This window comes from Choristoneura fumiferana, chromosome 26 (assembly GCF_025370935.1).
Source record: "Choristoneura fumiferana chromosome 26, NRCan_CFum_1, whole genome shotgun sequence".
NCBI lineage: Eukaryota > Metazoa > Arthropoda > Insecta > Lepidoptera > Tortricidae > Choristoneura > Choristoneura fumiferana.
The window spans coordinates 7946890-7957543 of record NC_133497.1 but is presented as its reverse complement, the minus strand read 5'-3'; positions in this window follow the sequence as shown (position 1 = coordinate 7957543).

The window sequence follows — 10654 nt, the reverse complement described above, 5'->3', positions numbered from 1 at the left end:
TAATAAACACCAAGAAAAAGATGTATACATATTTTTATGTATCTTGCCATATTTATATACTTTAAAAAGTTTCAATAAAAACTTGAATTGAATTTGGAAGCTATAAATGTTTTTGCGATTCGATTTGCGAGTACTCACATTTAAATTAATTGTTACTAACTTCGTCGTTCAAACGCGTCTTTTTTGTGTTGAATTATGGTACTTATTGTACTCGTATTGTATAGAATTAAAACTTTTTTTATACATTTCTAGAGCGAATGAGCGCCAAACAAATAATTAGGAGTCGAAGTGGCCGCCATGGCCGAAATTGGTCGGATCATCATCATCAAAGTTCGTAGCTGTTGGCGCTAATTTGGCTAAATATAGGTCTTACACGAAGATTTTAATTTATGCGCTAGAGCATAATAACTCATTTTATGCAGCCGACGCCCAGCATAAATACGCACTTTATGAGTATGAGAAGTTAAAAAGATGTTTTTCGATGTTTTTTTTTTATGTCTCAGTACATAACGTACCACATGCAAGAAATATTTTACTCACGGCAGACGCTAATGTTAAACGTAATGCTCACATTACGTGAGACGTGCCTCGACACAAAACACGATGATTGATATAACAACAGGCAGATTGTAGACTGCTTGAGCCATGTAAAACAGGTTTTACTCGTATTTAAAAACAAAGGAGTGTAAGAATTTGGATATAACGAGGCTAAAACGAACGAATCCTGGAAAACATATTTTCACTCAAGGGTTCTTTATTTTAGTTATGAGAATGATTAATATTCATTAATGGAAAAGAAAACCTTTGCTCACGAGCAAGTGGAATAATAGTGCTTTCTTGCTTCTTCTTTTACTAGTGTTAATCACACTTCACACGCGTAAATGATTAGAACCAGCAGTTACTGTTGAAATGAACCTAGCAATTGACATTTTGAGATTATATCCTGATCCCGTGGAATATCGGAATTAAAAGTATTTAAGCCTATGTATTATTTCAAATCTCCAGCTATCTACATACCAAATTTCGTCCAAATCCGTCGTCGTTTAAGCGTGAAGAAATAACAAAATAAATAAAAACACACACACACACACACACACACACACACACACACACATACACACGCGCACGCACGCACACACACAACACATAAACTTTCGCATTTATCGCACAGTATTCCCAGAATACTGTTTGTTTTTTGTAAGTAAGTATTATTTTATTTTAAACTAGTAACTTAAAACCAAATACTACGGTACTTTATGACATCGAAAAAAACGACTCGTTAAGGATATAAGAACAACAAGAATGGACCATACATCTATCGAACGACATGTGAGCATGCATGTGACAGGTCCATTGCGAATCACAATGGATATGTTTCCCACGCACTGTCAACTTTATCGTAACTATGAATTCTTTTTCTGATTGAATCAAAAAAAATACTGTTGCTCTTGTGCATGTACTGCGTCATGACAAATATCGCTACTGCAGCATATTAGTGGGCAAAGTACAGGGAAAACCGAAGGGCTGTCTTTAACCTATTAGAGGCCCTGGGCACATTAGGATAATGGGGCCCTATGACCATAATAAAGCACTATTTAGCTATCGGTTATCGTTTGGTAATAGAGTAGGGACAAGGCACAGAGAGGGGGTAATCTGTGGGACTAGGGAACCCCAATCCCAAGTGCCCAGTGGGGGAGAGGGGCCTGGATAACGGCGCCCTGGAAATCATGGCTGGGATCAGCAGTACAGAGCAACTGTTCCGAATGCTCAAAATAGGGATACATTTTCAGAGCTATCGGCCCAACCTCCAGTAACGACCATTCCACTTTAAGAAGAAGAAGAATATAAAAAGCATTTTAAATGCGTCATCTGTCCCCAGTACTCTATGACCGGCGATTCCCAGCCAAGCCCGGGCCTCCAGCCACTCGATTTAATTTACATCTTCGCTCCGATTGTTCCCAACTTCGGAGTTCGACGAACGGTCGGGCGTCTCTGATTTATTTTCCCTCAACAACCTCTAAATGGATTTTAGTTCCTTAATATTGGAGCGTTAACTTTCTCGGGTTCAGGTAATAGGTTAGACTGAAGCTGAGAAGGTTTCGTTTAGTTTAGATAGATACGCAAAATGTTAAATTACAAACGGTATAAAAATTAAATTTTTATTTCATCTTGATAACGAATACATTCCAAAAGTGTCGAACTTGACACTACTACGTTAATTCGTAGTTGAGTCAATAAATCTGTATTAATTAAACCCATTGTCGGAACGAACTTGACTAGCGCTGTTTTAGGCACATTTACATTAACATTCAAGCTGTTTTAAGTAAATATCGTGAGCTAATCTCAGTTGGTACTAACTTATAATAAATAGTTATTTAATTTCACTGCCGAGTTTTAACATTCAATATTTAGAAACCTACCTGACAACAAAACTAAATAATATCGCAATTTTAATCTTATTTTCATTTAGCTAATAAAATACCTAGCTAGTTCCATTGACACGTAATCCGTTGGCCACGATTTTGTCAACACCATCTTGATACGAGCAGCCGCGACATAGGATTTTCAAGCACGATCTCGGCTCGTGGATCTAAATGATACTGAACTACCGACCGGTTGTCTACTTCAATGATTTATTGCAAGTTGTAATCAAAACTTTAATAATTTAGATTGTATTTGGCTTTGTGATCGTACAAGCTTCTATTGTGATTTTCATTTAAGTTGCATTATGAACAGTCATGCAGAATTTCTTGTCTCTAAACTAAGCAGTTGAAAATTTAAGATTAAATTGCTGTATTATTTTGAGTCGATGCCCTTTCGATCTAGATGTGCGATGTGTACTTAAAATAGCCTAGCCTAGAAGCTATTCCAAAGACCCAACTATATACGAACCAAATTTCATATAGATCAGTCCAGCCGCTTTAGCAAGAAAAAGCAACAAACACACATAATATTAGTAGTATAGAAGTGAATGTTACCAAAGTTTCTAAATATCCATGCTTATTAGTAGGTATAGAAATAATATGAACTTGACACTCGTACCCGTATGTTTAAGCTCGTTCGTGGAATTGTTATATACGTTAGCCTTTGTGTTTAAGCTAAATTAAGAACGTAACGCTAACTTTATTTTACTCGAACACACAGTAGATAGTTAATTAGAATTCGGACAAGGTTGATGAGGACGTCGAAAAAATAACGAACATTTACAATAGTAAGGCAGTCTAATCCACTTTGGGTTTCGCATTTAAACTTAATTTTTGCCTAGAGTTTATTTTGACGCTAACAAAGCTTTAGCTCGCCGTAATTTATACTTTGGTTTCACATAAAGAACGGGCCATAAACTTCGCTGTCGTATTTCTTATTTTTCTTTGAAAACTGATTCCAGATATTACCACGACGGGTCGTAAAAGTCGGTCTATTAATTAGTGTAGCTGTTCACTCCTGGTGTATGACATCATGCGCCCCAACACCACAAGGCGGCTTTGTCTCCATCCTGACAGATACGGTGTAAATCTCAAACCATGACAGGCGTGTCGCGTAATCCCAAACTGAGAAAATATTATTTTTCGGTCGTTTCTTTGTCTGCAGGAGTTGCGTCAGAGCCCGAATCGAAAGATGTGCTGAGTGACGAAATGGATTCACGACTGCTTGTGTTTGTTTGGAGAAGACGATGATAAATATCCTCTCGTGAGAGACAAACAAGCGTCGGCCTGATAAAAGAAAAGAATGGTAATGAGCTTACACTTATTAATGGTACAGTTAATGATGAAATGATGAGTGATCATCAACCAAGCTTTAGGAAGTGTTATAAAATGAAGATATCTCCGATTCGACTCTATCAAATCAAAAGAATGTCTGATTTTTCTTATAGATCTGTGACATATTTTATAAAAACTGGCCAAGTGCGTGTAGAGCTCGCGCCGTGAGGGTTCCATAATGTCAGAAGCAAAATACTACCTAATTTATACACAAACCGCCAAATAAAAAAGAACGGAGTACTAAAGTTTTTTTTCTTTAAGATTGATTCATTTTTATTGTTTATTGATTTGCAGTAGGTATAAATATTTATATGTGTATAGGTGATCGTTTTATAAACTAAGGTTTCTGAATTAACAGTAAGTTTATATCGTAATTTTAGTTATTGGTTTGTTGGTAATTGACTCCTCCGACCCCGTACACTGCAATTAGTTTCGGTCCATAATTGGTTTTAGTACTTACTAAAGTGAGTACAAAACTCTAATACTTATTTGTGTCATAAACCATTACAAAAACACATGTAGAAGATGACTTCAATATAAATCATGCGAGCACTAAGTTTATTTTCGTCCGCTTAGCAATTGACTTAACGGGTACAATCTTAATTGATTGCGACGAGGGTTTTGGCGCGGAGATTTATATTTTGAGCGTAATTACAAGATGCTCTAATGTCCTTAACAAAGATATGTCCTGGAGCGATGTCAGGCACAGGAATAGACGCCCCCGACGGAGCCCGCCGCAGTCTACAGATACTTTGACTTGTTTGAATAACTTGCATTTGTTATCTACAGTTGTAACAGTGCTTGGATATTTATTACTGACTTTAATGTTCGATTTTGCATTACAGCGTCAAATATCTAAACACAGATACTTTAGTGCACATTTTTGACACAAAAGACCATCTCGAATGCGTTCATGTCAACACAACCAAACTCAATTATTTCAATTTGATTGCTAGCTTTAATCTTCTCTAGTGATTAAATCTAAGATTTGCTGCATAGACCACTAGCATCTTTTGGCATCATCATCATCATCATATCAGCCGTAAGATTTCCACCGCTGGAGAAAGCCCTTCCCCATTTGGCCTGCTAAGTAAAATCTTCTTAGCTGAGCAGCCCATCTGCCTCGCCCTCTCTTAAATGGCTGTAAAAACTATCAGAAGCGCAGCAACAGTCCGTTCTAAAAAAAACGTTAAAGCACTACGGGCCCAATTGACAGCGTGTATAGTGTCTGGTATCGGTAGCAAACTGTTAAGTGTGGCGACCCTAGTACTCATCGAATACAGTAGTGGTAGTCATCGAAAAGAAGATCCACGAGTCGTGGAACACATGAGTTGCTGGCGGATGAGAGGTGACGCCTTTCACGTTCTACATTGTGCTATTTAAGTTTCTAACTCAGATGCATAAGTACAACTTCCAACACTATACTGAATTCGGCTCCCAGGAGAAAGAAATCTCTCTATTGTGGCGTCTCCCCTCAATAATGTTAAATATTTTAGCGCCGATGCATTTGAGATGCTTGTTTAGCCCAGTTTAGTCCTGCATAACAAAAACCGTGCAAGTTAGGTACTCTGCTATGATCAGAATGACGATCGATCATGAACTACGTTGTATTGTAATTTCATACTATATATTGATAATTACATCAAATTGTAAATATTCAACGCATATTTCTCAGCAAGTTCTGTGTACTGTGTAAAGGTGTTTCCAATTGCGCGACGTCTGCAAAGCGACAAGTTTACAATCTGTATTCGTTTAAAACGAAACTGGTGGCATAAAAATCTATTCTGAAACTCATTTTAATTTCAGGCGTCAAGTGCTTGTGATTTCTGCAGAACAGATCAGGGGACCAATTTTTGAAGACACATTACTTGAAATTACCTAGGTACATTTCCGAAAATACCTTATTTTAATTTAGGCCATGATACTACCGCTAACGCTTATGAGTGTGGAACAATCTACACCCCGATTCTAAAAACTTCTATTAAGAACAAACTGTCAAAAAATAATCAAGTTTTATCCTTTATTTTAACTACTCTTAGACATACATTATTTAATTAACCCAGGGTATTTTTTAAATGCTAAAAAACTCAGATGCGATGGCTTGGATTGGAACCAAGACCCTCTCACGTCTCTCTATAGACCTTAGTTCAAACCACTAAGTTATCGAAAGCAGCAAATTTCTTGTGACAGGCAGACAGAAATATGAGTGACCCTTGGGCTCCGTTTTGTCACTCGGATGACGCAACCCTAAAACGTATGAAATATGAAACTGGATATTAGTCCCTCAATGTATATGCCACAGGTTTCTTCATGCCAACCGTCTCACCATTGACCCTTTCGAAATGCAATAATGCACGGCTCGCTCAAGGTTAAATAAATAATTTCGGGAATAAACTTCGGGACATAATGGCAGTCAGATGTGCAGAGAAATAAGACGACGAATATTAAATTACTTTTGAAACATGCCTCATGTCGTTGCATGTGTGCAGTTTAAATATTTTAAGTGCAAGTAATGGTGTGAGGGAGACCATTGAAGTTATGCAAATGTCTCTGTCACCGTTTTAATAAGAAATAAAGTGCTAATTAAACGCGGTATAAGATGTATATTTTAATATTCTCGAAACTCATTTCGAATTTGCTTTTGAAATTTCATTAAGTGCTCTTGTGATTTCTTTACAGATACTTTTATCTTGAATTAATTTCTACTTAAAAACGTAAGAAGGGGCTCTTTGAAAGTCTGTAAAACTGTATCTTTTAAGTACAACACAGCTATAGGAACTGTCTGTAAGGTTCTTAACTTTTCTAACTTAAATGTTTCGTCCAAAATGCCCACTGGTCATATGGAAGTAGAATCAGCCAAGTGTGTGTTGGGTATGTGTGTAAATATAGGGTTTCGTGCACAACTAATAAGTCAATTATTATCTTAATTTTGATCAAATATTTACTTGTTAATGCCGTTTCAATTTTGCGGGGACACACAAAATAGTGTATTTTCATTTTTGTTGTATTGTTTTGTTTTATTTGTGTTTGCTGTTTATTGTTATTTTTTTGTTAATTAAGTATGTTGTATTTTTGTGTCTTTGTGGTTGTGAATAAATATCTTCTTCGTTTATTTCTATCTTTAATTTTCGAAACCTTTTATATAAGTATGCTTATAATGTAGGTATTTCTCACAAGAAATTTGAAAAAGAAATAGTTTTCACCAACCGTAATATTTTCGAAAGAACTATCCATCGACATCCCTTACTAAGAGTTAAGTATACAATACAAAAAAGCCCCTTTTTTAGTAGGTTTCTAAAAAAATTATTTGTATTTTTGAAATTGCTGATTTCTTGTACAGTCAGCATCAAAAGTAGCGGATCACTTTTTTACTCTGTCACATTGACACATTGACAATCTATGCATGGCGTTGAGTACGTGGCTGTAAAACGACAAAGTACGAAAGTGTATAGCTACTTTTGATACTGACTGTACCTGCTAGAAGACTCCGACAAAGCCGTCATTTTCGTCTAAAGCGTGGACAGACAGCCACCGAAACGTTAAGGACTTCGATTTCATCATAATCAGTGCGAGACCCTAAAAAAGTGACACATTATTATATAACATTAAATAAGATTACATTGCCGCGTTCGATCGATCACATTAACTCTTTAATATCACAACACCGCAATGTAAGTCTACTCACACTTTTTTTCTCGCATGTGTGAAAGGCTAAGGCTTAAGACGAACGAACATGATTCATCGCCATTCGGCAGACGAAGGCGAGCTCTATAATTACCGCAGAACACGCGATATTGGGCTCAAAAGAACAGTTACTCAGACACTAAGAAGCACCCATCACATTCGGTCGTAAAGCGGTTGCAATGAACAGCCATAAGGCTGAGTACACCAGCGTTTTTGTTCACACCGTGATGTTACTGCGATTATGTGCCGCCTCGGTGATAAATAAGAATAAGAATAAAAATAACTTTATTTAGTAATAAAGTTACACTGTCCACAAAAAATACAAAAATACACAGTTGAATAAAAAACAATACATTTGACTTTTCTACGGCCTTCGCACTAGACTCTGGGTCTGTATCGCGAGTGCCAGAAGGATGTCTTAAATTACAAAATTAAAACATTACAAAATACGGTAAAAATAAAATAAATAAATACCATAGCACACTTGGCACTATTTGACCTAGTCCAAAGTAAGCAAAGCTTGTGTATTGGTACTAGCGTCGGATAAACAGAAGTACTTGAATACATATCAAAAACCCAAGACATGAAAACAAGCATTCGATTTTTCATACAAATTGTCTGGCCGCGACCTGAAATTGAACTCGGGACCTCAAGCTTCGTAGACAGGGGCAGCGAGGAGAGTGCACGTGGCAAGCGTAAGCGCTAATTAACGTGCCTGAATGTCACAATGTTGTTTGATTTACGTGAGCACGTGAGCACATTTTTGTTGACATGGTAGAACACTTCGAAAATTAAGGCCGTTGAAACGATCGAATAATGACCCAATTATGGACAACCCTACACTTAAGTACCGCGTGCCGCGTGCTATACGCCGCGATCCCGCTCCGCCGAAAAACCGCCGCAAAAACGCTAGTGTAGTGTGTACACGCTGAAGCCGTAAAGCGAGGGTGAGTGCTGAGGCGAAAACATGATTTTTGTGGCGCGGTTCTTCAAAAATAATGCGATAGTATAATTTATACGGTTTTAAACTTGCGGGATCATAAAATGTTGCTCAAGTTTTAGGATCATAGTTTTGTTTTAAGAGCGGTTTACCGCCCTAATGAAGAGTCTGGGAAAATTTTATCTTGATGATAGTGTTCTTATTTTTTGGCGTAGCTTTTACATATTTTCTGACATTATCACATACCTAATACTTATTTATCAATCCAAGGGGTGATGCATTCTCTTTTATGCACGTTATGGGTAAGAAACTTAAAGGGAAACCCCTCTTGCACTTATACAGGTGAATAAAGTTCATATCTATAGACAAATTGGTTCCACACCAGTTTTGAACATTACAAGAAGGGTATTTTCTTAAATTCTTTATTGCATAAAGTTCTTTATTCTTTAACATACGTAAGTCCTAGTTGTAAATGACTATCTCAAAATAGAAAAAGTAAATATAGTAGTAGTTAACACTAGCGGCAATTTTCCGGGATAAAAACTATCCTATGTCCTTCCCCGGCACTCAAAATAATATCTGTATACTGAATTCCATCTAAATTGGTTTAGCTGTTTACACGTCAAATGGTAACAAGCAAACAGACTTACAAACTTTCGCATTTATTAATATTGGTGGGATAAAGAAGTACTTATTAAAAAAATACCGCTGCCTTTTTTACCGATGTTTGTTTGTTTATACTCTTTATTGTACAAAAACGAAAAACAAAAAGGCTACATAAGAAAAAGTAAAGTGTCATTCGAAGAGGTGTATTTTTCAAAGAGTTTTCTAGCCGAAACACCTAAAGTTATTGCAGACACCGATAGAACGTTGTCGCTACTAACTTTTTTTATTTGGTGTATACTTAAAGCCTTGTGCCTTCAATTTATATTGGTGTTTTTACATTTTTAAAAAGTTCTTAACAAGAAAACAAGGGAATTGGTACGCAGTATTTTTTATTATTTTAGATTTACCATGTCGAAAATACAAACTGAGACATGGCACAGGAAAACCAGAAAAGAGACCAGCACTGGGAATCGAACCCAGGTCCTCAGCAATCTGTGCTGGCGTGCTATGACCCCTACACCACTGCTGGACAGGAATCTAGACACGAATTTTTCCTATGCATTCATATCTCAGGTTGCTTTTTTCTACTACGCTACTTAAGCCGCAGCACTAGCGACATCTATGTTTCGCTCTCATCGAAAGACACAGCCACAGGCCTTCCCATACACCTCAACCTCTCATACGGCTGCCCTAAGCTGATTCCAAGTATCTACATTTTTTCAGATTTTTATTTTTTTGCATATTTCGAAACAGCTCCGTGAATGCCATCGACTCTTATGACACATTTTCTTCTAAGCTTCTTTCTTTTCTAGTTATTATAATTATATAATTCAAGTACCTTTTTTTACTGCTTCGTTTGGAAAAGGTCTGCATCCATCTGAAGATAAATATTATTTGAAGGAAACTGAATATTTACTATACTATATAGCTTATCAACTATAGGACTTCTTCGAAATGCTTAATATCACATCATTCGCGACATCAAAAAGAAATCCAATCCCTTTTGCCGCCAATACCTGACGTTGCTGCTGATGACACAGATAAATAAACCACAGATGATTCACTCCGTACACAGAGACCGCAACTTATACTTTCACTTAGTAAAGATTACGCAATAATCCGTGTCCTGAGTAAGAAACAATTTGAGTCTACTTGAAGGTATTAACTTTTTGCGAACAATTGCGGTAAATGATGTAACCCCGCTTAAATTTTCATCAATCTATACTGTGGCGCAATAATTTCGGTATACCCGAAATTGACCCACTGACTTCTTTTTAATTGGTCCAACACTGAACTATTCAGGGGCTCAATTGCAATATTAATAAGATACTTAATTGAAAAATAAACAATTTGTCAAAGTATGCTGTTTTGTCAAATTTTTTAGCATAACTTATGTTTTATAGGTGTCTATGGCGATAGCTTTCCATCAGGTGACCCGCCTGCTCGTTTTCCCCCTATCACATATAAAAAATACTAGCTTGAAATAAGATACTTAGCTTACGAATTAATAATTCAAACTGTATTAGTTAGTTATTATTATTAGCAATAATGCACAAATTTACCTGGCATGGAAGCGAAAAAAGGCGAGTCTCATAGGTATATTTGCCACAGTATGTAAGAACCGAACCACTTATTTTGAAGAAGTTTATTGTGTTTTTAAAGGTGA